The sequence below is a fragment of the Hemitrygon akajei genome, chromosome 9 (assembly GCF_048418815.1).
Source record: "Hemitrygon akajei chromosome 9, sHemAka1.3, whole genome shotgun sequence".
NCBI lineage: Eukaryota > Metazoa > Chordata > Chondrichthyes > Myliobatiformes > Dasyatidae > Hemitrygon > Hemitrygon akajei.
The window spans coordinates 121649853-121676766 of record NC_133132.1 but is presented as its reverse complement, the minus strand read 5'-3'; positions in this window follow the sequence as shown (position 1 = coordinate 121676766).

Here is a 26914-nt window from a genome sequence, read left to right as displayed (position 1 = left end):
GGTTTTCCTTCCTCTGAGTCACTTGCTTGCCCTGTCAAGTAATTCATATTGCATACATGAAGGTCCTGTGGGAGATAAAATGCATAATTAGTCATGGTGAGATGCGAATGTGGGCAGATAATTATTATGAAGGTATTAACATTTCAATTAGTGTTGAAACCAAGACAACATATGGCAATTGCTCAGAATACCCCATTTACACGTTTCAACAGCCAGGAATGGCAAACCCCCAGTGACATTTTTGTGTGTTGGTTGATGAGTGAATGGCTACATAGATTCCCACTATCTTACTGATATCATGTGCCCTCTAGGCAGGTCAATAAATAGACTTATCAATGAAAATTATGGCTTATCTTCATCCCAATCAATGCTATACATTTGGTGACTTGTTATGTGAGAGGTATAGAGCATTAGTTTTGGTAGGTAGGTTGATTTTGGATGTTAGGAGGCTCATAAAAAGAGCAGGATGGGTGACACTTTCTGAGTGTATGTGATGAACGGTCAGCAGGCTTGGCAAGACAGTGCAAGGAGGTTAGAGCGAAGTTTAAGTGAATGTTGGTTAATGAGTTGCTCTGCCCACTGTTCCTGACTAGTACCTCACTAAATTGTTTTACAGGCTGAATCCAGGATTTGATCCTCCACAGCAGGGAAGATCATTGCCAGTGATTACTCCACTCAGCCACTTATTTCTGTCTCTTTTCCAATTCTTAAATTTGCATCTTTAGATCGCTCTCTACTGGAGTTGAGATTGCATTACATGATGCTACATTAATGACTGCTGCCATTCAATGGATAGAAACTGTAGAGTAAAATTATAATGGGATTTCTGTATTAATTACAACTGGCATGCATATTGAACTTGCAGTACTTCAAGGTTTTCTGTGTATTATCAGAGTAAGTGGAGCTCAAAATTAAATTCCACGTTCCCAGTTGTAGTAGCAGAATTGTTCAGTAAGTGGTTTTGTGCCAAGGCATTTTCTTGTAGCTCAGAAAATGGTTGCAAAAAGACTAAAAGGAAATAGGCAACAAATTGACCTGGAAACGGAATAAATTGACATGCTCCAGAGACTCTATTGATGTAAATTAAACATTTTGAATTTGGATCCAAACAACAAAGAGCAATACCTATAATGGAGACTCAAGAACCCATCTGCTTATCTTAAAATATGTGCCTATGACCTTAAACGTTTGGTTGCCTTTTACTTGAATTCTCTGCTGCATGCCCATTGTGACCTGTGCTAGGTTTCTTATACTTTCCACTGAAAGCCAATAATAAGTTTGAGGTTCAACACTGTCTTTCAACTGGGCATATTACAGCCTTTTTCACTCTATCTTGACTTCACCAATGTCACATGATGATTTTGCTATTCAGATTTTTACTTCCTCTAGGCCTATGCTTTGTTAATTCACATTACTCTTCACTGTGCCTTTTACTTTGTAGGATCACTGGGGACCTAAGCCATCCCAACTACAATCTATTCCAGCTGCTACCATCTGGAAAACAGTACCGCATCATAAAAGCCAGGACCAACAGGCTCCGGGGCAGCTTCTTCCACCATGACATCAGACTGATGAACTCACGTTGATTTGAGTGTACTCTATATTACATTGACTGTTCTATTTATTATAAATTACTATGATTGCACCTTGCACATTTAGACAGAGACGTAATGTAAAGATTTTTACTCCTCATGTATGTGAAGGATGTAAGAAATAAAGTCAATTCAATTCACCTCTTGTTTTCCTGCTTCAGCTTATCTTTTACACATCTTGATCTGATACTTGCTGACAACCTTTTACATCTTCCAGTGAAGATGCAATTTCATTGACTGAAACACAAATTCTGTTTCTCTCTCTGTAGTTACTCTTTGATATTTTGAGTATTTTCAGTTTTCTCTTATTTCAAATTCCCTGCATTGACAGTGAATTGCTTTTGTGTTAATCAATCCGAAAGCATTTGTTGGAAAACTAAGAGTTAAGATTATAAAATGTCCATCCATGAAACAAAAACAAGGCCCATTTGAAAATTAATTGCGCTCAGTTGTTTGATTGATTGCAAAAATACATCCAAATGTCCTCAAAGATCAGATCGTTTTAAATCAGATCCCATTATCGTTCCTGGAATTGCTTTTTGCTAAAACAAACACAGGAGAGTTCTGCTGGCCCATTTGAATTACTTATTTCAGTTTTGCCTGTGACTAAGAATAATAAATAATGGCGTGGGAAAAGCTAACGGGCAAAGGGAAAAAATTTTTTAAAATGCCTTGGCTCAAATTCCATTTGATTGCCATCTATGAAACTGAAATTAGAAATTGGAAGCTAGAAGTAATGTTGAGGTGTTACAATGAATTTGACCTGTATATATATAGTATATTCATATAAGGTGGTAGTGAATATATCAATAATACATTGGCTATCACTTGAAGAGACTACGAGCTGCATATATATTGATATATGGATGAGATGTGTATCAAAACACTTCAAGCACTTTTTATTGAGGTTGTCCAAATGTTGTGTGTATTTAAGGAATGCTCTCCAATAGGCGTTAGCACTAAAGTGAGACAGGTAGCTACAATTGCCAATTGTAAAAGTGATAAATTATGTATTTGTGATATTGAGTGCTGATTCAATTGAATAACTTGGAAATGGAGTTGGAACGGGTTCACTAAGGCAGAGGGAAGTACAGATAGGCCCCATGGAGGGGGAGACTGGTTTCTGTGATGTGTTAAGCTCCGTTCACTCTGCAGGTTTTTGTGGTCATGTACAGAGCAGTTGCCATGCCATGCTGTTATGCATCCAGATATGATGCTTTCTATAGTGCATTGATAAAAATTGATAAGGGTCAATGGGGACATGCCTCCTGAGGAAGTAGAGATGTTGGTGAGTTTTCCTTGCTCTGTGATGTCACTATGGTTGGACCAAGACAGGCTATTTGTAATGTTCACTCTTAGGAATTTGAAGTTCTCAACAAACTTGAGTTCAATAGCTCTTTGAGGGAAAGATTATTGTCATAACACCATGTCACAAGGCTTTCTGTTTCCTTCCTGTACTCTGACATCATTATTTAAGATACAGTGCACTATGATGGTATCATCTGCAAACTTGTCAATGGAGTTATACAGAATCTGACCACGCAGTCATGAGTGTACAGAGAGTGCAGTGGGGCATTGAGGATGTGACCTTGTGGAGCACAAGTGTTCAGAATGATAGTGCTGGAGGTGTTGTTGCCTATTGTTACGTACCCCATAATAGGTTAAAAGAACCAGCAGAAATGGAACACACCTGGAGTCTGGTTTTGCTACAAACAAAAACATTATGTATTAGTATCTATGTAATATAGTAATATAAAACCAGATAAATCAATTAGGTTAGCAGAGTTTATGCATATATAAGTGTGGAAATCTAAAACCCCAAACTTCTTCAAGCTTAGGTGGTAAGTGATGCAGTCTTATGATGGTATAGGAATGAAGTCAGTTCGGTTCATGTTATTGAGTTGAGTAGAATTGAGGAGAGCGAGAGAGAGAGGTGATTGGTTTTTCAAGTAAGCTGATGTCATCGATTCTTCCCACGTTGTCCTCCTAAGTCTTGTTAATGTCACCAACTGTGAATATACAAAAGGGTACCATCTTCACGCGGTAAAGCTATCAACCCAGGCAAGGGTTAAACACACCAGTAGCCTTCCACCAGTCACCCCTTTTCCACATTGCGAGCAAAACCCACCCCTCGTAGGCACTCAAAGCTCATACAGAGTCTATTTCTTCCGTGTGTCAGTCTGAAAAGCCAGCTGACCTTGTATATATCCCAGACATGCTGAACGGCAGCCGTCCATTTTATAGCTCCGCCCTTCCGTAACCATGGCGACTCACGAGCTCCTCGGTGCTCTCTCTCTCTCTGAATCAGTGTACATCCACTCTCTTTTTAAAGGCACAGTCCATAATGAATAAACCTTAGGATCTCATCACACCTCCCTCCTTTTGGGAAAAACTTTGATCAAGGAGCAAAATTTTTGTCTAACCATAGATTATACAGCTTGAAGCAATATATATGTAATTATCAGGTAGCATAGCAAAAGCATACACAAAGTTTAACTTAACATCTGGACAAACAGTCTGTTGTCAGTACCTTTCACATGTCTTATTTCCATGTCATATACTTGCAAGATCAGACTCCAGTTTAGTAATCTTCTATTCTTATCCTCCATTTTACTCAGAAACACTAATGGATTATGGTCAGTGTAAACCACAAGTGGTTTCTGCGCAGGGCATAAACCTTAGGATCTCGTCACACTTTCCTTACTGATTGCGGACTGTTAGTCAGGAAGTTGAGTATCCAGTTGCAGAGGGTAGCATTGACTCACAGGGTCCACAGTTCGGTGATGAGTTTGCTTGGAATTATAGATTTGAAAGTGGAACTGTAGTCAGTAAACAATATTCTGATATAGGCATCTTTACTGTCCAGAGATGAGTGTAGGGCCAGGGAGTTGGCATCCATCATAGTCCTGTTTCAGTGATAAGCAAATTGCAGTGGGTCGAGGTTGTCAGGAAGGCTGGAGTTAAAGCATCTGTGACAATCCTCTTGAAGCATTTCATAATGGTGGATGCCTGAGTCAATGAGCAGAAATAATTAAGGCAATTTATCTTGTTTTTCTTAACTGCAAGGATAAGGCAGATGGGAATCATAGACTGAAACAAGCAGAGGTTAAAAATGTCTTCTAATACCCCTGCCAGGTGATCTGCACAGGATCTAAGGACACGGCCAGGTACACCATTCAGGCCTGATGTTTTCCATGTGTTCACTCACCAGAAGACTGATCTTGTGTCTGCAATAATGTCTCTTGGTTCAGGTGCACTGGAGACTATCGGGGTGGGTGGTGACATACAAATTTCCTTCTGTTCAAAACTCATCAAGCTCAATTAGAAGGAATGTGCTCCCCAACTTTATTTTGTTGCCTTTTATGGCATGTAAGCCCTGCCACAACTGTGGCTAGTCTGGGCCTTGATTTTGTACTGTAGCTGTCACTTGGCATCTCTGATAACTTTACAGAAGATGTATTTCAATTCCTTGTAAAGGTCAGGGTCTCCTGATTTGATTGTTGCAGATCTAGAGTTCATTGTGGAGTAAATCTCCTGATTGATCCATGGCTTCTGGTTTGGGAACACCTGGATGTCTACTTCAGTACACAGTCCTCAAAACACTCACTGATGAAGTCCATAATGATAGTGGTTTACTCATCTAGGCTTGGAGCAAGTCTTTAAAAATGAACCAATACCAACTTGAAGCAGTTGTATAGAAGCCCATCTGGTTCTTCAGACCACCATTTCTGTACTGGATCTTCCCTTTTTAGCTGCTGTTTACATGCAGGGAGTAGGAGCACAGTCTAATTTACCAACGTGTGGATGGGGGTGTCTTGGTAGGTATCAATGGCTTTGGCCCTAGTGGAGAGGACATGTGCTGGCTGTATTTTGGTAGCACACTCTTAAAGTTGAGCTTGTCGATGTCACGCTAATGAATCAGATTTATTATCACCGGCATGTGTCGTGAAATTTGTTATGATGAAGAGGGCCTCAGGATGTTTCACTTCAAGGCTGTTGACCAGACTGTTGAGTGTAAGCCTCTTGTCAGCCTGAGGTGGGAGGTAGTCAAGATAGATGAAGCAAACTCCCATGGCAGGTAGCATGAGTGACACTTCACTGTTAAGTATTCCAAACTTGATTTGTAGGGCTGAGTATTTCAAGGATTTGCAGCTTGATGGACAAGACCTTAGGGCCACAGATTCTGTGGGATGCACTGGTCCTACATAAGTAAGATGGCCCAAGACATGCCAAGAAGTACAGAGCTCATGAATGTGACCTTATCAGTAATACCAACCACCTCTGAGAAGGTGACTGTGGAGAATGGGAAACAGGTAGTCATTTATCTGGAGAAGAAATCATGGCAAAAACAGGTGATGCTCTCTTCAGAAGAATACTTGGTGATCATGGTATCATCAAGCATTGCTGAGACTCACCCAGGGCTCCCTAAAACTTACTGAGGAAATTAGAGGCACAGCAGCCCTGATGAAGGATCTTGGCCTGAAACATCAGCTGTTTACTTCCCTCCATAGTTGCTACCTGACCTGTTGAGTTCCTCCAGCATTTTGTATGTGATGTAACTAACAATAACTATAATTTACACATAAATTGGGATCACTAAATTAGTAGCAACACTGCAGAGGAGGATCCCCTGAAGTGTACTTGGGATGGTTCTTTGGACCAATACCAACAAAAGAGCAGGCCATCCTAGATTAGGAATAGTGTAATGAGAGAGGATTAATGAAAGGTCTTGATGTGTGAGGCCCATTGGGGAAGAGTGACTATATATGACAGAATTCTGTATTAATATGAAGAGTGACATAGTTGATTCCGAGATTCTAAATAAAGGAAGTCATGATGTGATGAATTGAGAGACACTAAGATAGATTCCCATTCTGATATGTCCATCCATGGCCTCCTTCACTGTCATGATGAGGCCACACAGTTTGGAGGAACAACACCTTGTATTCCATTTCAGTAGCCTCCAACCTGAAGTTATGAACATTGATTTCTCAAACTTCTGGTAATGCCCCCCCAACCCCCCTCCTTCATCATTTCCCAACCCCCTTTTCCTCTCTCATGTTATCTCCTTGCCTGCCCATTGCCTCCCCCTGGTGCTCCTCCCCCCCTTTTTCTTTCTTCCATGGCCTTTTGTCCCTTTCACCAATCAATTTCCTGGCTCTTTACTTCATTCACCCCCTCCAAGTTTCACCTATCACCTGGCATTTCTCTCTCACCCTCTCCCCACCTTTCAAATCTACCCCTCGTCTTTTTTCTCCAGTCCTGCCGAAAGGTCTCTGCCTGAAACATCGAGTGTTTACTCTTTTCCATAGATGCTTCCTGGCCTGCTGAGTTCCTCCAGCATTTTGTGTGTGTTGCTCGGATCTCTAGCATCTGCAGATTTTCTCTTGTTTGTGAGATAGATTGGGCATTGTTACTCATGCAGACGTTTAAAGATGGAATGGATAAGCAGCAATGATTGTTCCTTCTGATCTGGACTCAATTAGCAAAAAAGTATTAGATTCAAGGAGGAGGCATGTAAATTGATTCAAATACTGCTACAGTGCAGACCTGACTTGCTGGGTTCTGCCAGCATTTTGTGTGTATTGCCCAAGATTTCCAGCATCTGCAGAATCTCTTGTCTTTATAAACATGAGGACTAGGGAAAGCTTACAACTCTGTAAGGGAGATCCAAGGGATGAATTAAGAGGGGAAATAGAATATGGGAAAAAAAGTTTGTATGGAATAAAAGAAAAACTGAATGTAAAAGTTTCTGTTGACAAGTTAAGAGATAACTTCCCAGAAATGTTAGGGAATCTAGAGTATAGGAAAGGTGTAGAAGCAGGGGAATGGTGTTGGAAATTGATGGGATTGAAAGCAAATAAATCTCTATGGCCTGATATTCTGCATGCCAGAGTAACCAAGGATTTGCCCATCGAAGTAATGAATACACTGGTATGATTTTCTAACATTCCTTAGACTGGAGAGGTTCCTATAGATTAGAAGGGTTCTAATATGAACCGTTGTGTTTTTTTTTTAAAAAGGAAAGAGAGAGAGAGAGAACAGCATTATAGGCACAGCAGACTCAAGTTGGAAGTGAAAAAAATACAGGAGCAGAACTTTTGGAAAACAATGAGAACATCAATTATAGTCAGAATGGATGTATGAAAAGAAAATTGTATTTGGCAAATTTACTGGATTTTTTTCAGAATACAAGTAGTTAAGAGGATTTGGGAGAGCTAGTGGATGTGCTATACTTGGACTTTTAAAATAATTTTGACATGAGATGAGATGATAGTTGTCAGACACTATTGCCATCTGGAATTGGGGATAGTATGTTGACAATCACTAGAAACTGGTTGGTGGATAGCTTAAAAAAAAAGAGTAAGAGTGAATAGATCCTTCTCCAAATGGCAGGTAGGGTTTACTGTTTGGATCCATGCTACTAACAATATGCATCAATGATTTATGTGATGGAAGTAAATAAAGCATCTCCAGGTTTGCAAAGGTCATTAAGTTTGAGCTGCGAGGAGAATGCAGAAAGGCTCCGGTGTAATTTGGATAAGTCAAGTAAGCGAATGGAAAATGTGGATGATTGTTTGGTATTCCACTTGGGGCAAAAATGGGAAGGCAAATGAATGGTGGGTGATTAGGAAAAAAGGGAGGTGCAGTGATACCTGTGTGCCTTTGTGCATCAATCAGTGAAATAAGCAATCAGCTGTATGTGGCGGTAAAAACGCAAGTAGTCTGCTGGCTTTTGTAGCAAAGATTTGAGCAGAAGGCAGTGATATCTTACTGCAGTTATATATGCTGAGGCCACTCCTTGAGTGCTGTGTGCAGTTCTGGTCTCCTTATATGAAGAATATTCAGCCCTGGGTTAGAAGATAACCGTTTAGGACCAGGATGAGGAGAATGTTCTTCACTCAGTGGTTTGTGAACCGATGGAATTTTCTACCACACTTGGTAGTTGAGATTAAAATATTAAATATATTTAAAAGAACTTGAACACCGTTTATATGGCTAAAGAAATCAAGCAATATGTGGAAAAAGCTGGAGTAGGATACTGAATGTGGAGATTACCACTGATCTTATTAAAAAAGGGAGAAGTCTTAAAAATCCAAATGCCCTACTTCTAGTCCTGTTTTGTTGCTCCTTTGATTGCTTCACTGCAGGGCAGCTGCAAAGCAAATAATGGCCACAAAACATTGATGTTCATGGTGGAAGCGTCTTTGGAAATCGTCACAAGGAAAGGAATAGCAATAGAGCAGAGATCAGGATGGCATACTCTCATATGACAACCAGTTATTGATGAGGAGTCTGTTCTAGGTAAAGATAAATATGGAGGTCATGCTTTCCTGACGGGCAGGTTAGTAAAGGGCTTTTATTTGTTTAGATAACACAAGGCAGTTGGTTCAGTGGAGTAAGGAGAATGGTCTGTCATTGTTGAAGTTCACTGGGAAGATGGCAAGTGCAGAGACCATTTCAATCATGTCAGAAGATGTTGTTGTGTATGTTTTGGAAAAGTCATGGTGTCTGTTGTTCACTGAGCTGCTGAGTGACTTAGCCAGTCTCAGACTGAGTCAGATGCCTTGAGGGAGGATTGTTTGTCTATACGGACATGACCTAAAGAGTTTGAAGATCCCACAGGTGTTGTACTGCATCTTGTACTTACTGAGAGCAGCTCAGTACAATGTAGGCAAGGAGTGGCAAGGGTGGCAGAAAATCAAGGTGAAAGAATTTCTGGTGCCAGAAACCAGCCAATAAGAGAAGGCCGAACACCATTCATTCATAACTTTGGTGGGATCACCAGCAAAAGGACAACCAGAGTGGAAGTTGTGATTATAAACAAATTGTGAGTAAAAGCAAGAAAATGTCCTTATATTTATTTTCTCATGATAGTCAAGGAGGCCACTCCACATGAAAGTCAAGGTTAAATGCAAGTTAATGGAGCTCTGAGACACCTACCTTTGGCACTGCTCAGGTCTGTGCTTCTTGAAGGCATTTTGTAAACATTGTGTACTGGTTAACACACCCAAAATTCTGGAGGAACTCAGCAGGTCATACAGCATCTGTGGAAATGAACATACAGTCGATTTTTCGGGCAGAGACCCTTACTGGTTATTACTTAGTGGTTAATGGTATGGTTAAAAAGGGTATGGATCTAGAAATAAATGTGAGATATTTTATTCAAGATTGTCTGTTGTCAAAAATAACACCTTGAGTACATTGAAAAATTTAACAAATGAAATAAAAAAGGGAAACACTGGAAACATCCAGCAGGTCAGGCAGCATCTATGGATGGAGAAGCAGAGGCAATGTTTCAGGTCAAGATTGCTAATCAGAGCAGGGAACATGAGAAACATGTTAGTTTAAAGTTGCAGAGGAGGCATGGGAATGAAGGATAGGACAATTAATGAGTTGCAAAGCAGACTGACCAATGATGTCCTGATGAAATTTCAACTGTTTATTCTCTCCCTAGTTGCTGTCTGACATGTTGAGTTCCTCCAGCATTGTGTGTGTGTTACTCTGACCTAAGAGGGCACTGAGCAAGAGAGATCTAATAAGTAAAGGTACCTATAAGAGTAATGAAATATAGAGCAAACCCGTTGAAGAGAACTGAAAACAAAAGGAGAATGTTAAAAATGCCCCAAAGATTGAGCAGTATCCTTAGAGAGAGAAAAACTTAGTTAATATTGCAAACAGAGACTTATAGTGGAACTGACCAGTATTGACACAAAAAAAGCAAGCAAAGTACAGTACCTGTAATTGTTGAATTCATTATTGAGCCCTGAAGTCTGCAACATGTCGGGACTGGAAATGAGATACTGTTACTCAAGGCTACATTGAGACTTGTTGAAATACTGGAGGAGGGCCAGCATGGAAGAGAAATTGGAATTCAAGTGCCACGTGACTGGAAGCTGAGGGTAATCCCTACAGACTGACTGACCATGTGCTCTGCGAAGTATTTACCTGTTATCAATTTCATATCAATCCCTTGTGCCAGAAGGGAATTGGTACCTGATGAGCTTCATTGCAATGATATTTAGTACTGGGGGCATCTTGGGCCTTACCATTCAAGTTCCCTCACTGGGCATTTAAATATAGTTGCACTCAAATACTAAAAATGCACAATTTCTGAAGAAAATTGGAAAAATCCGACACTGTGAGGTAGCAGAAGCTGTAAATCTGAGAATCTTACAGCATTTGTCCAGCATCTATGGAGCTAGAGGTGATGTAGAAGGAGCTGGAAGAGGTGGCCATAATTAATTAAATCCTTTCCTACTACACTGTCACAATTGGGCTGTGATTTGGTTATTGGTATCCTGTTGTATGCAGTGGCAGAATAAGAGCCAATAAAATCAACATTCTGAACCATATTTAAACATTTATCCATCATGCCTGGATAGACGATCTGGTGCTTTGTTATACTGTAACAGTTCAGGGTGTTATTGATGGGTAATATACTTCACTATTAGGAGCAAATGAAGTTGGAGGCAGACTATGCCCTTGAGGTGTAAATTAACTTTAATCATGACAGGAAAGTTAGAACCAGCGAATCAAAAATTAGAAGCTGTGATGATCTAAAGTAATTCACATAGTATTAGTATCAGAAGATTACTGAAATACAAATGAATTACATATTTCATGTATATTAGAGCTTCCATCGGTCTAATGGTGTGGATCAATCAAGCTTGGAAATTCAAGTATGTTATCTCATAAACCCTATCCATAAATTAGCCACCATGAATGTGAGCTCCAGAAAACTGTGCTCTGTATCTTCTCGCCGCAAACAACCCATTGGTAATCTGCGTGCAGTCATTAATCAAAAGATTCATATTGCAAGCTGCATTTGTTGTTCAAAGATAAGCAAATACATTTATTATATCACTTGAAAAAAGTAACTATCTTTTATTTGACCATTGTCAGACACAATCTGCCACATTTAGGAGACAGCACATCATTTGGTCTTTTAGTACTATCCTGCGTTCATTTCCTCTTCAAAAGAAAGGTTAGAGCTCATAAATTTCAGAGTGAAATTGCAGTTTTGACTGGGATGTGTTCACATGTTCTGAATGGATTTATTTTTCTGACGGGTAATGAAACAGTGCTTCAATGATGAATTCTTCTCTCCACAATATTCATTAATTAAATAAATGAAAGGGAGTTCTCTGTGCTTGCATGATACAAAATGGTTTCGGATGCTGAAATATATAATGGAAGCAAATATTTATTCAAAGGAATCAGATGAACAAATCAGCTAAATATATACTTGGCAAATTACATTAACTGGAAAATAATTCATATTCTCGCTAATATATGAAAATAATGACAGAAAGCCAAACAAACCATTGAATGGGACAAAATAAATTAGAAGTAATAGTGACTTATTTCATCAAAGTTGCCTATACAATGTGAGACAGCGATTATTGCAAACCTTGAGTCTGCATTGACCTTGTTTTTTAGTGGATCCTAATGCTCCTGTGGTTCAAGAAAATACTTTAAATGAATTGAAAGAAATGATTGAAAGAAATGCAGATCTTCTGGGGGTTCAACGGCTTCAATAGTTCTGAGATCAACTTATAATGCAGATCGTGACATTCAGTCAAAATCCCAGCTCTTCTTCCTCAATAGATTATATACTGAAAATTCCAAGGTATGAATGTCATTTTGATTTAGGATTGTAACACATTTCCCTTCCCTGCATTTCTGCTAATTTTTCCTTTAATTGATGTGAGCAGATTACAACCATGCAGGCTCAACATTAAGTTTAACAATGTAAAAGGTGGAAATGACAATTGAATATATACAGGCTTCTGAGTAAATAATTCCATTTTGTTTTGTCTTTCCAACACAAAATTATGACAACATCTATAGTTTCAATATAAAATAATTCAGAAAAAGAACAATGTGTATAACTGGACAATAACAACTTGGCTTGTGAAGTTCCAACACCACCAGGCAGATAAGGCTACAAGAGGAGAGACTGTTCTTGATTTGGTATTGGGAAATGAACCTGGTCAGGTATCAGATCTCACAGTGGGAGAGCATTTTGGAGATAGTGATCATAATTCTATCTCCTTTACAACAACATTGGAGAGAGATAGGAACAGACAAGTTAGAAAAGTGTTTAATTGGCGTAAAGGGAACTATGAGGCTATCAGGCAGGAAACTGGAAGCTTAAGTTGGGAACAGTTGTTCTCAGGGAAAAGTACGGAAGAAATGTGGCAAATGTTCAGGGGATATTTGTGTGGAGTTCTGCATAGGTACGTTCCAATGAGACAGGAAAGTTATTGTAGGGTACAGGAACCATGGTGTAGAAAGGCTGTAATAAATCTAGTCAAGAAGAAAAGAAATGCTTACAACAGGTTCAGAGAGTTAGGTAATGTTAGGGATCTAGAAGATTATAAGGCTAACAGGAAAGAGCTTAAAAAGGAAATTAAGAGAGCCAGAAGGGGCCATGAGAAGGCCTTGGCGGGCAGGATTAAGGAAAACCCCAAGGCATTCTACAAGTATGTGAAGAGCAAGAGGATAAGATGTGAAAGAATAGGCCCCATCAAGTGTGACATTGAGAAAGTATGTATGGAATCGGAGGAAATAGCAGAGGTACTTAACGAATACTTTACTTCAGTATTCACTATGGAAAAGGATCTTGGTGATTGTAGTGTTGACTTACAGCAGACTGAATAGCTTAAGCATGTAGATATTAAGAAAGAGGATGTGCTGGAGCTTTTGGAAAGTATCAAGTTGGATAAGTCGCCGGAACGAGATGAGATGCACCCCAGGCTTCTGTGGGAGTTGAGGGAGGAGATTGCTGAGTCTCTGGCGATGATCTTTGAACTGTCATTGGGGATGGGAGAGGTTCCAGAGGATTGGAGGGTTGCACATGTTGTTCCTTTATTCAAGAAAGGGAGTAGAAATAGCCCAGGAAGTTATAGACCAGTGAGTCTTACTTCAATGGTTGGTAAGTTGGAGAAGATCCTGAGAGGCAGGATTTATGAACATTTTGAGAGGTATAATATGATTAGGAATAGTCAGCATGGCTTTCTCAAGGGCAGGTCATGCCTTACGAACCTCATTGAATTTTTTGAGGATGTGACTAAACACATTGATGAAGGAAGAGCAGTAGGTGTAGTGTATATGGATTTCTGCAAGGCATTTGATAAGATACTCCATGCAAGGTTTATTGAGAAAGTAAGGAGGTATGAGATCCAAGGGGACATTGCTTTGTGGATCCAGAACTGGCTTGCCCACAGAAGGCAAAGAATGGTTGTCGGCAGGTCATATTCTGTATGGAGGTCGGTGACCAGTGGTGTGCCTCAGGGATCTGTTCTGGGACCCTTACTCTTCATAAATGACCTGGATGAGGAAGTGGAGGGATGGGTTAGTAAGTTTGCTGATGACACAAAGGTTGGAGGTGTTGTGGATAATGTGGAGGGCTGTCAGAGGTTACAGTGGGACATTGATATGATGCAAAACTGGGCTGAGAAGTGGAAGATGACGTCCAACCAGATAAGTGTGAACTGAGTCATTTTGGTAGGTCAGGTATGATGGCAGAATATAGTATTAATGGTAAGACCCTTGGCAATGTGGAGGATCAGAGGGATCTTGGGGGTCTGACTCCATAGGTCACTCAAAGCACCTGCACAGGTTGACGCTGTGGTTAAGAGGGCATATGGTGTATTGGCCTTCATTAATCATGGAATTGAATTTAGGAGCCAAGAGGTAATGTTACAGCTATATAGGACCCTGGTGAGACCCTACAGAGTACTGTGCTCAGTTCTGGTCGTCTCACTACAGGAAGGATGTGGAAGCCATAGAAAGGGTGTAGAAGAGATTTAACAAGAATGTTGCCTGGATTGGGGAGCATGCCTTATAAAAACAAGTTGAGTGAACTTGGCCTTTTCTCCTTGGAGCAACAGAGGATGACAGGTGACCTGACAGAGGTGTATAAGATGATGAGAGGCATTGATCTTGTGGATAGTCAGAGGCTTTTTCCCAGGGCTGAACTGGCTGCCACAAGAGGACACAGGTTTAAGGTGCTGGGGAGTAGGTACAGAGGAGATGTCAGGGGTAAGTTTTTTAACTCAGAGTGTGGTGAGTGTGCTGAATGGGCTGCCAGCAAGGGTGGTGGAGGTGGATACAATAGGGTCTTTTAAGAGGCTTTTAGATAGGTACATGGAGCTTAGAAGAATAGAGGGCTATGGGGAAGTCCAGTAATTTCTAAGGTAGGGACATGTTCGGCACAACTTTGTGGGCTGAAGGGCCTGTATTGTGCTGTAGGTTTTCTATGTTTCTATTGGAACCATCCTCTTCACTTCTGCTCTATCTAGGCCTTTCAATATTCGGTAAGTTTAAATGAAATTCCTCTCATTCTTCTAAACCCCAGAAAGTACAGATCCATCAAATGTTCCTCAAATGTTAACCTTTTCACTTCCAGGATAATTCTCGTGAGCCTCCTCAGGATGCTCTCGCATGACAGTAGACTTATTAGGTATGCAGCTCAAAACTGCTCAGATTAGTCCAAATATGACCTGACCAATGCCTTATAAAGCCCCAGCATTATATTCCTGCTTTTATATTCTAGTCCTCTCAAAATGAATGATATCATTGCATTTGCTTTCCTTACTACTTACTCAACAACCTGACAGTTAACCTTTAGAGAATCCTGCACTAGAATTCCCAAGTCCCTTTGCACCTTCGTTTCGAATATAGTCTATGCCTTTATTCCTTCTTCAACATGCATAATCATACCCTTCCCTATGCTGGATTCCATCTGCCACTTCTTTGCCCATTCTCCTAATCTGTCCAAGTCTTTCTGCAAACACCCTGTTTCATCAACACTATCTGGCTCTCCACTTCTGTGAGTTGATGTGGAGAGGATGTTTCCTATAGAGGGGGAATCTTGGACCAGAGGGCTTAGCCTTAGAATAGAAGGACATCCACTTACAACAGAGATGAGGAAAATATTTCTTTTGTCAGATGGTGGTGAATCTGTGGAATTCATTGCCACAGATGGCTGTGCAGGCCAAGTTATTGGGTATGTATAAGGTGGAGGTTGATAGGTTCTTGATTAACCCGTGCATTAAAGGTTACTGGGAGAAGGGAGAAGAACGGGGTTGAGAGGGATGACAAGTCTCAACTATGATGGAATGGCAATGTAGAATCATTGGTCTGATTAGCTTAATTCTGCTCCTATATCTTATGTTTGTATTATCTGCAAACTTGACTACAAAGCCTTCAACTCCATCATCTGGATTACTAATACATAATGTGAAAAGTGAGGGACCCAACACTGACCTCTGCAGAACACTACTAGGCAGTCTACCAGAAAAAGCCCCCTTTATTCCCACTCTTTGTCTTCTGCCAGCCAGCTAATCTTCTGTCCATGCTAGTATCTTTCATGTAATACCATGTGCTATTACCTTGTTTAACAACCTCGTATGCAGCACCTTATCAAAGGGCTACTAAAAATACAAATAAACAATATCTACTGACTCTCCTTTGTCAATCCTATCTGTTATTTCTTCAAAGTATTCCAACAGATTTGTCAGGCAAGATTTCCCCTTAAGGAAAGCATGCTGACATCGGCCTATTTTATCATGTGCTTCTAAGTAACCTGAAACATCATCTTTAATAATGGACTCTAACATCTTGCCAACTACTGAAGTCAGGCTAGCTGACCTATAACTTATAAACATGAGAGATTTTGCAGATGCTGGAAATCCAAAGCAACACACACACATGCACAAAATATAACTTTCTGTCTTTTCCCTCCCTCCCTTCTTATAGTGTGACACTTATTCCTTAATTGGTATGTCATAACAACTTAGGTCTTAAGGTAATTATAGATAAGGAAAGATTAGATGCTGAGGGAATTACTAAATTGGCAAAAAGCTAATTAGAACTGTATTAGATAAGAATTGTGGTGAGTAAATTGGGTAAGTCTTCATGTGACATGTGAGAGTCAGTTATAGCCATCTGGTCAGAATTCAGGACCAACGCGTTCCTGTGAAGAATAAAGGCAATGATGCCAAAGTTCAAGATTCTTGGAAGAAGAGAGTTACTGCAAATTTAATCAGAAACTAAAAGGAAACATTAAGAAGCTGAAATTAAACAGAGCCTTTGGAAATAGGAGGAAAGTTAAACAGGTTAATCAGGAGAGCTATTGTAAATGGAGCCATGAAAAATTATTCATTAGTTGAATTAAAAATAACTCCAACATATTATATATATATATATATATATATATATATATATAAACATATATATATATAAAAGAACTCAACTTGGGAGGGGTAGGACCTCACAAGCAGAAAAGAATTAATGACTGGAGCTAGGGGAAGTGGACAAGGTACTAAATTAATACATCATGTCAGTATTCACTAAGGAGAAGGACATAGAAGTTAGCAAGAACAGGGAAGGAGGGGTATACTGATATTTTACTGCATGTTGATATCAAAAAATGGGGAGGTGTTGCTCTGTTGAAGAGCATGAGGGGAGCCCAGTATCTGATGAGATCTATCTCAGTCTGCTGACAGAGGCAAGAGAGATTATTGGGACCACCTTAGCCAATGGTGAGATCCAAGAAGACTGGAGAACAGCCAATGTTGTTCCTCTGTTTAAGAAGGCAGAAGAGACAAACTAAGAAATTATAGTCTGCTGAACCTTACTTAAGTTCCAAGGAAGCTATTATGAAGAATTTCAGAAATGGGATCTACTCACATCTGAAAAAGCATTAACTTAGTAGGGATAGTCAACGTGGGCTTTGTATGTAAGAGATCACATAATGACTGTGTAGTACTCAGATGGTATCACCATTGTTGGCAAAATCTCAGATGGCAATGAGGAAGTGTACAGGAGGGAGATAGATTGTATATGGGTCACAACAACAACCTTGCACTTGACATCAACAAGACCAATGAATTGGATGTAGAATTTTGGAAGGGGAAATTGGGAGAACACATACCAGTCCTCACTGAGGAGTGAGCAGTGGAGAGTTCCTGGATGCCAACATCTTAGATGATCTGTCCTGGGCCCAGCGCATTGTGATGTAACCATGAATGAGGCATGCCAGCTGCTTAGCTCCGTTAGGTGCTTGAGGAGATTTGGTATGTCAAGAAAGACTTACAGATTTCTATAGTTGAATGAGAGCATTCTAGCTGGTTAAATCACAGCATGGACCCTGGAATTCAGAGCTCAGGAAGGCAAGAAACTTCAGAGAGTTGCATACTCAGCCAGCTCCATCACAAGCACAACTATACAGGACATCTTCAAGAGGCAGTGTTCCCAGAAGGTGGCATCCATCAGCAAGTAACCTTACCATCTGGCATATGTAATCTTCTTGCTAGTAACATCAAGGAGGATGTAAAGGAGCCACTCAATCTCTACCATCAGATTTCTGAATGGTCCATTAAGACAATCTCATTGTTCCACTATTTATTTATATTTGTGATTTATAGTAATTTTATGTCTTTGCACTGTACTGCTGCTGCAAAACTATGAATATCACATCATATAAGTCAGTGATAATAAACCCGATTGTAATTTTGATGTACAATGTGCTTGCCTTCAGCAGCTGGGGTAATGAAAATAAAAACTGAAAAGTCTTGTTGCAACTGTATAAAACGTTGGTTAAGCCACTTTTGGAGTATTATGTCTGGTTCTGGTCATCCCATTAGAGGAAGACTGTGGAGGCTTTGGAGAGAATGTTGAAAATGTTCATCAGGATGTTGCCTGGAGTTGACTGTGTTAGCTGCGGTATAAGGAGAGGTTGGACAAACTTGAATTGTTTTCTCTGGAGATTCGGAAACTGAGGGGCAACAGGAAATGCTCAAACCACTCAGCAGGTCAGGCAGAATCTGTGGAAGGTGAAATGGAGTCAATACTACAGGTTGAAAACTTTTTGCCCAATGGGAATATTTATGACTGACAGTTATAAAATAAAAATAAAACGTACGTAAATACTCACCATAGTTTAAAAAAAAGGCCTGAACTAATCTGCAATATTGAATTTCTACTTTCACCTTGTGCTTGAAAGAAAATGGTTTCCATTACATATTAATTTTAAATTGGCAATCTCACCAAAGGTGTCTGAGTGTGAGAGCCAGACAAGTCCACTCAGCCTAGACTGTACAGATTTGATCAGAATACGTGGCTTCCACCTCTCAGAATGTAATTTCACAGTCTGGATAAAAAGGAAGATTTTATTGATCAGGTGGAAAGGAAAAACTAATAGAATTTTCCACATTAATCCGTTAAAGTGTTTGAAGTCAGTCCAGGAGGTTGCTTGGGTCCTGATTTCAAAACAGATAGTTTCGTTTTATATATAATGATCTCTGCCCCAACCGGCAATAGATCCTACTTGAGAGAATACAGCAAATCAATAATTATTGTACATTCCAGCAACCAGTTCCAAAAGCCTACTACTCTCTAGGAGAAAAAAACTGGATAAGTTCTTATCCAGCTCTGCTCTTGCATAAATTTTAGGTATCACTACACGTCCTGTCCAACCTACTTACTAAAAAATAAATTTATTTACATGTAGGTAATCATACTGCTTCAAGATCTATATTTTTTTCTAAAAGATACATACTTTGAACTTAATTTGGTAACTAAGATGATTTAAACCAATTATTAATTCTTCTGCAGCTTTCCACTTGTTTGTACAAGAAGAAAACAGAAAGCGGTTTTTGTGATGAATTGTCCTAACTCTAATCATGCATCTTGATCATAGATTAGCAGAGATTGATGAACTTAAACTTCTGAGTTCAATCAATTAAGTAATATAAGACATAGGAGCAAAATTAGGCCATTCAGCCCATTGAGTCTGCTCCACTATCCTATCATGGCTGTCCCTGGATCCCACTCAACCCCCATACACCTGCCTTCTCACCATATCCTTCGATGCCCTGATTGATCTGGAAACTATCAATTTCTGTGTTAACATTACCCATGGATTGCCCTCCACCATAGGCTGTGGCAGAGCATTCCACAGCTTTTCTACTCTCTGGCTAAAAAAAAAAAACCCTCTATTATAAAAGGATTGCCCCTCAATTCTGAGACTGTGCCCTCTAGTTCTGGATACCCCCACCACAGGAAATATCCTCTCCACATCCACCTTATCTAGTCCTTTCAACATTTGGTAGGTTTCAATGAGATTCGCCCTCCCCCCGCATTCTTCTAAATTTCAGTGAGTACAGGCCCAAAGCTGCCAAAAGCTCCTCACATGTTAACCCCTTCATTCCCAGAATCATCCTCCTGAACCTCCTCTGGACTCTCTCCAATGACAACTCATCCTCATCCTTTCTGAGATAAGGTGTCCAAAGCTGATTGACAGTACTCCAAGTGCAACCTGACTAGTGTCTTATAAAGGCTCAGCATTACCTCCTTGCTTTCATATTCTATTCCCCATGAAATAAATGCCCACATTGCATTTGCCTTCTTTACCACAGATTCAACCTGTAAATTAACCTTCTGGGAGACTTACATAAGGACTCCTAAGTCCCTCTGCACCTCTGATGTTTGAGCCTTCTCCCCATTTAGATAATAGTTACCAAAATGCATTATCATAATTTCCCAACACTGTATTTCATCTGCCACTTTTTTGCCCATTCTTCCAATTTGTCTTAAGTCCTGCTGCAATTGCGTTGTTTCCTCAGCACTACTTATCCCTCCACCTATCTTTGTATCACCAGCAAATTTTGTCACAAACCACCAATTCCATTATCTAAATCATTGGCATTAATGTGAAAAGTAGTGGTCCCAATACTGACACTTGAAGAACACCAAAGTCACTGGCAGCCAACCAGAACAGGCCCCTTTTATTCTCACTTGCTGCCCCTGGCTGTCAGCCATTCCGCGATCCATGCTAGTAGCTTTCTTGTAATGCCATAGGATTTTATCTTGTTGTGCAGCCTCATGTGTGGCTATAGTGGGAATATAATTACCAAGGTACAAAACAAGAACAAAGTTTGGGATGTTCTAACTAACACTTACCTGTTAGAAATCAGATCACCAGTTCACATTTGATGGACTGCATCCCAGGATTCTAAATTAGGTTGTTGAAGAGATTGTGGATGCATCAGTAAAGACCTTTCAAGAATCGCTAGATTTTGGAATGGTTCCTGAGGATTGGGAAATTGCTTAACAAAATAAGAGCCTATAGTATCACCATAAGCTATAGGAGCAGAATTAGGCTATTTGGCCCATCAAGTCTTCTCCATCATTTTATCATGGCTGATCCAACTTTTCTCTCAGCCCCAATCTCATATTCTCTCCCCGATATGGAGAGAATGTTCGCTGTAGTAGTGGAGTCTAGGACCAGAACACACAACCTCAGAAAAGAGGAACATCCATTTAGAACAAAGATGAGTAAAAAAAATTCTTTAGCCAGAATGTGATGAAACTGGAATTCTTTGCCACAGATGGCTGCATAAGGCCAATTCATTGGGTATAAATACGGCAGAAGTTGAGTGGTTCCTGATTAATCAGAGCATCAAAGGTTATAGCAAGAAGGCAGAAGAATGGGATTTAGAAGGCAAATAGTGGCCTAATACTGCTGTTAGGTCTTATGGTGATGCACCATCAATAACTCTCGGAGACATGAGGCGAGATATAGGCTTTTATTTGCTGAAAGAGAGCAGTCAGCAGCAAGAGATCCCCATACGACATCCTGGAGACTGAGGGAGGAGCAGTGCCTCCAATCGCCTTTATACCGGGGTCTGTGGAAGGAGCCACAGGAGCAGTCAGCGGGGGGCGGGGGGGGGCGTGCCCAGACAGGTATATGTAGTTCACCACATATGGTCTTATATTTTGTGAGCCAATATAGAGTCCCTCACAGTGTCTGTCATTGATGGAGCTCAAGTGTGATTCTCTTTGAAGAATCTAAACGACACGGATGCAGGATTCCACAAGAATAACTTCAAAGGGTAATTGGTTAAAAAGAGTCCCAGAAAAATAGGTGTGAAATTTGGGTTTCTCAGTCCCCTCCTGAAATTCCCAGCATCACAGGTACCTTGAGTACCTGGCCGAGTACTGAGGACTTGAGCCGACCGACTGGCTGGTGTATTCACAGATATCTTCAATCTCTTGCTCCGGCAGAGTGTGGTACCCACCTGCTTCAAGCAGGCTTTAATCGCACAGGTGCCCAAGATAAGCGTGGTAACCTGTCTAAAGTCTATTGCCCAGTGGTACTTACATCCACAGTGATGAAGAGTTTTGAGAGGCTGGTGTTGAAACATATCAGCTCCTGTCTGAGTGGTGACTTGGATCTGGTCCAATTCACCTACCGAAGCAACAAGTCTAGAGCAGATGCTATCTTGTTGGCTCTTTACACAACCCTGGAACATCAGGAAAGCAAAAATGCATACATCAGAATGCTCTTTATTATTTGCAGTTCAACATTAAACACTATCATCCCCTCTAAACAAAACAGTAAACTCCAAGACCTGGGCCTCAATATTGGATCCTGGATTTCCTCACTTGTAGACACCAGTCAGTTCAGATTGGCAAAAACATCTCCTCCACAATTTCCATCAGCACAGGACCACCATAGGGATGTGTGCTTACGTTATACCTAAGACTGTGTGGCCAAGTATAGCTCCAACACCATGTACAAGTTTGCTGATGATACCAAAGGGAGTGATACAGGAGCGAGATGGGAAATTTGGCTGATTGGGGTAGTTACAGCAATCTCTCACTCAATGTCAGTAAATTGAAGGAACTGATAGTAGACTTCAGGAGAGGGAAACCAAAGATCTATGAGTCAGTACTCATCAGAGGATCAGACGTGGAGAGGGTCAATAATTTTAAATTCCTGGATGTCACTATTTCAGAGGACCTGCCCTGGACCCATCATATAAATAAAATTGCAAAGAAAGCACAACAGTGTCTCTACTTCCTCAGGAGTCTGTGGAGGTTCAGCATGTCATCACAAACCTTGACAAACTTCTATGGATGTGTGGTCAAAAGTATGCTGACTGGCTTCATTACAGCCTGGAATGGGAACACCAATACCTTTGAGCAGAAAATCCTACAAAAGGTAATGGATTCGGCCCAGTACGTCATGGGCAAAACCTTCCAAACCATTGTGCACATCTGCATGAAACTTCTAACTACCCTCAACTATCAAGCTTTTGAACAAAAGGGGATAACTACACTCCTTTAAAGATTCTTTTGTTATTTGCTGCTCATTATTTATTACTATTTATTTTTTATCTGCATTTGCAGTTTGTTTAGAGTTTACAGTTCCTAATGTTTACAGTTACAGTTCTATACATTTGCTAAGTATGCCTGCAGAAAAAGAATCTCAGGGTTATATATGGTAACATGTATGTACTACTCTGATAATAAATTTGACTTAGAACTATTAAACTTTTAACAAATTTGATTTATTTCAAATGATACCAAGTAAAACCCTAGGATTTGCTTTACATCTATCTTTGCACATCCATCAATGCTGTGACACTGACAGCTATTGAAAATGTAGAAAATTTAATACTTGTATTCTCTCTGGTAAATTGGAGAACAAATCTAAGCTAGGTGGTTGCCACTTTATTAATGTTCTCTTTGTCCTTAGAAAAGAAATGGAGGGAGTTAGTTATATGCAGTAGTATCGAACACTATCTACTCACTAGTAATCCGCTCACTGATGTGCAACTTGTGTTCCGTTAGGATTACTTGCCACCCATCATGTAGATAAAGCATAGAAAACCGGATCTTTTGCAACTGTCCTGTAAGTGGAGAATCAAAGTAAGAACAAAGAATACTGTTTAAGTACCAGCTGGGCAGAGAAACAGGATTAGCAGGCTGAACTGACAGTATTTCTCTGCTTTGATGCCACCAAGTCCCAGATTTTTCCATAAATTGCCTGCAGAGTCCTGAGATTGTTTGCCACTCTCGGCAGGCAATTTCCCAGCATTTCTCTTGGACTTCACTGATGAAGGTGTTAACTTGTAAGCAAGGATGAAGGGTCTCTCCACTGTATGTTTCCTCTTTGAGACTGAGGAATCTGCACCAGATTAGATCTAAGGCGGAAACTGAGAGTTCATTCATTTGCATAGAATGGAATGTCTGCAAGGACAGAAATATTATGCAGATTGCAAATTTTAGTATGTGATAGTTTTTTGATATTTCTTAACGTCAGTAATGTTCAGGATAATCAGTGGTATTCAGCAAGAGGTGGCTTGCAACAGCAACATGCAGCATGTTTCTCTGACTTTCCACGGGCCAAGCTTTTTCTGCTTACCTTTCCATTTTATGGCATTTCATTCTCCAAGGCTCTGTTACAATGCTGGATGGCTTCTCAAAGAAGCTGACACATAAAAAAGCCAAGAACATTATCTCTGTTTATCTGCTCGGCAGTGCAGCCCGACTTGCCGAATATTTCCAGTACCGTTTGTTTTATTTCAGAGTTCCAGCATCTGCAGTACTTGATTTCTGTCTGAGATGTGTGGCAGGCTCCATGAATGTGGTGAATTTGTTAATAAAGCTAATCTGAATATTGATCCAGGAAGTGGAAGTGTGCTCACCCTCAGCATATTAAATCCATGAACTGCAACCATTACTCAGGGATCCAACTGCAATCCACGTACCTATAGTACCCTGTCATTACCACGACCATCCTTGTCAGCCTCTTACTAATTGTGTGGTCATCCCTCTCGCAAAATGTAGCTACATGAGCTTTCAGAGCAGCGTCCTGGGCACAATTATATTCAGAATCAGAATCAGGTTTATTATCACAGGTGTATGTTGTGAAATCTGTTGTTTTTTTGGCAGCAGTACAATGCAATACATAATAAACATCTATAAATATATGAAATATATGTGCAAAGGTTTATTCACATTAATATAGATAGAGTGCCTAAGACTCTTGCACAATATTGTATTTGGCAACGTGGAGTGGAGTGGAGAGCAAGTTTATAAGTATTGCAGGAGCAAAGGATGTTGAGAATGGTGAGGGTGGAGCACTGCGGTAGGGTATGGGACAGGTGACAGAGAAGGAGTGCCAGGGCGGAAGGGTAGCAGAGGTGCAGACACGTTCAGCCCTGAGACCAGGCAAGGTCATTTGATAACAAACAATTTGTTTATCTGATGGCGGAGAGGGAAAACCTGTTCCTAAAATGTTGAATGTGTGTCTTCCGGCTCCTGTACCACTGCCTTGATGGTGGCCATGAGGGGAGGGCATGTCCCAGGTGCTGGGGTAATTAATGATGAGTGCTGCCTTTTTGAGGCATTGCCTTTTGATAGTGTCCTCAATGGAGCCCACAATGGAGCTGACTGAATTTACAACTTTCTGATCCTGTGCAGTGGCCTCTCCATACTAGACGGTGATGCAACCAGTTAGAGTGCTTCCACGGTACATCTGTAGAAATTTGCGAGTGTCTTTGGTGACATACCAATTCTCCTCAAACTCCTAATGAAATATAGCTGCTGTCATACCTCAATATGTTGGACCCAGGATAGATTTTGACACTATTTACCCCTTCTACTGTTGGCCCCTTGATGAGGACTTGTGTGTGTGTATGTGTTCCCTTGACTTCCCCTTCCTGAAGTCCACAATAAATTCCTTGGTCTTACTAACATTGAGTGCAAGGCTGTTATTCTGACACCACTCAACCAGCTGATTTATCTCGCTCCTGTACATCTTTCCACCACCTGAAATTCTGTCAATCAAATTTATAGACTGTGTCTGAGCTGTGCCCATTCATGCAGTCATGGATGTGTAGAGAGTGGAGCAGTGGGCTCAGCACGCATCCTTGAGGTGTGCCAGTGTTGACTGTCAGCGAGGAGGTGCTGTTATTTCTGATTTGCACTCACTGTGGTCTCCTGATGGGAAGTCAAAGGTTTAATTGCAGAGAGAAAGACAGAGGTCCAGATTCTGGAGTTTATTGGTTAGTACTGAGGGTATGATAGCGTTGAATACTGAGCTGTAATAAATAAACAGCATCCTTAAATAAGTAAAACACACAAAATGCTGGTGGAACACAGCGGGCCAGGCAGCATCTATAGGAAGAAGCACTGTCGACGTTTCGGGCCGAGACCCTTCGTCAGGACTTCTTCCTATAGATGCTGCCTGGCCTGCTGCGTTCCACCAGCATTTTGCGTGCGTTGCTTGAATTTCCAGCATTTGCAGATTTCCTTGTGTTTGATCTTAAATAAGCATTATTATTGTCCAGGTGATCTAAGGCTGAATGGAGAGCCAGTGAGATTGCATCTGCTGTAGACCTATTGCGGTGATAGGGAAACTGCAGTGGCCCTACCTTTTGTTTACTCTAGCCATGACCGACCTCTCAAAACACTTCATCACAGTAGATGTGAGTGCAGCTGAGTGATTATCGTTGAGGCACCACACCCTGCTCTTCTTGGGCATTGGTATGATTGTCGCCCCTCTGTAGCAGATGGAAATCTCTCACTGCAGCAGAGAGAGACCGAAGGTGTCCTTGAACACTCCTGCCAGTTAGTTGGCACAGCTTTTCAGTGCCCTTCCAGGAAAACCACCAGGGCCTGATGCTTTGCAAGGGTTCACCCTCTGGAAAGATATTGACATCAGACTTCAAGATCACAGGGTCACCAGATGCTGCAGGAATTCACACATTTAGTTTTATTCTCCCTTTCAAAGCAGGCATAAAAGGTGTTGAGCTCATCTGGGAGTGAAGCATTGCAGCTACTTATGATGTTAAGTTTTGCCTTGTAGGAAATAATGGCCTGCAAATTCTGCCAGGGTTGATATGCATTCGATTCTGTCTCTAGCTTCAATTAGATTTATTTTTTCACTCTTTTTTTAAAAATATGTTTTTTATTAAATTTCTAAGAGAATTACATAAAATGAATAGAATAATAGAGTAATGAAAATGAAAATTAATATCAGCCCTCCCCCTCCCCTTAACCCTTCCCCCCTTAACATCCCTATCTAAAAAAAAGAAAGAAAAAAGGAAAAAAAAAGAAAGAAAGAAAGAAAGACCGCCTGGATATCGGAAGATCCCCACATGCTCCATGGAGTTCAAAATAGCTTTAGTATATATCTTTATTTATTTTTTCCCCAAATAGCTAATAATTTTATCTTCGAAGGACCTATATATTTAATCCTATCTTTTGTAAATAAGGGTGCCAAATTTTCAAAAATATATCATATTCATTTCTTAAATTATAAGTAATTTTTTCAAGTGGAATGCAGCTAAATATTTCATTATTCCAACGGTCCATAGTTAAGTATGAATCTGATTTCCAAGTAACTGCAATAGCTTTTTTGGCTACTGCCAATGCAATTTTTATAAATTTTTTCTGATACTTATTCAATTTAGGTTTTGGCATTATCCCTTCAATATCGCCTAATAAAAATAATA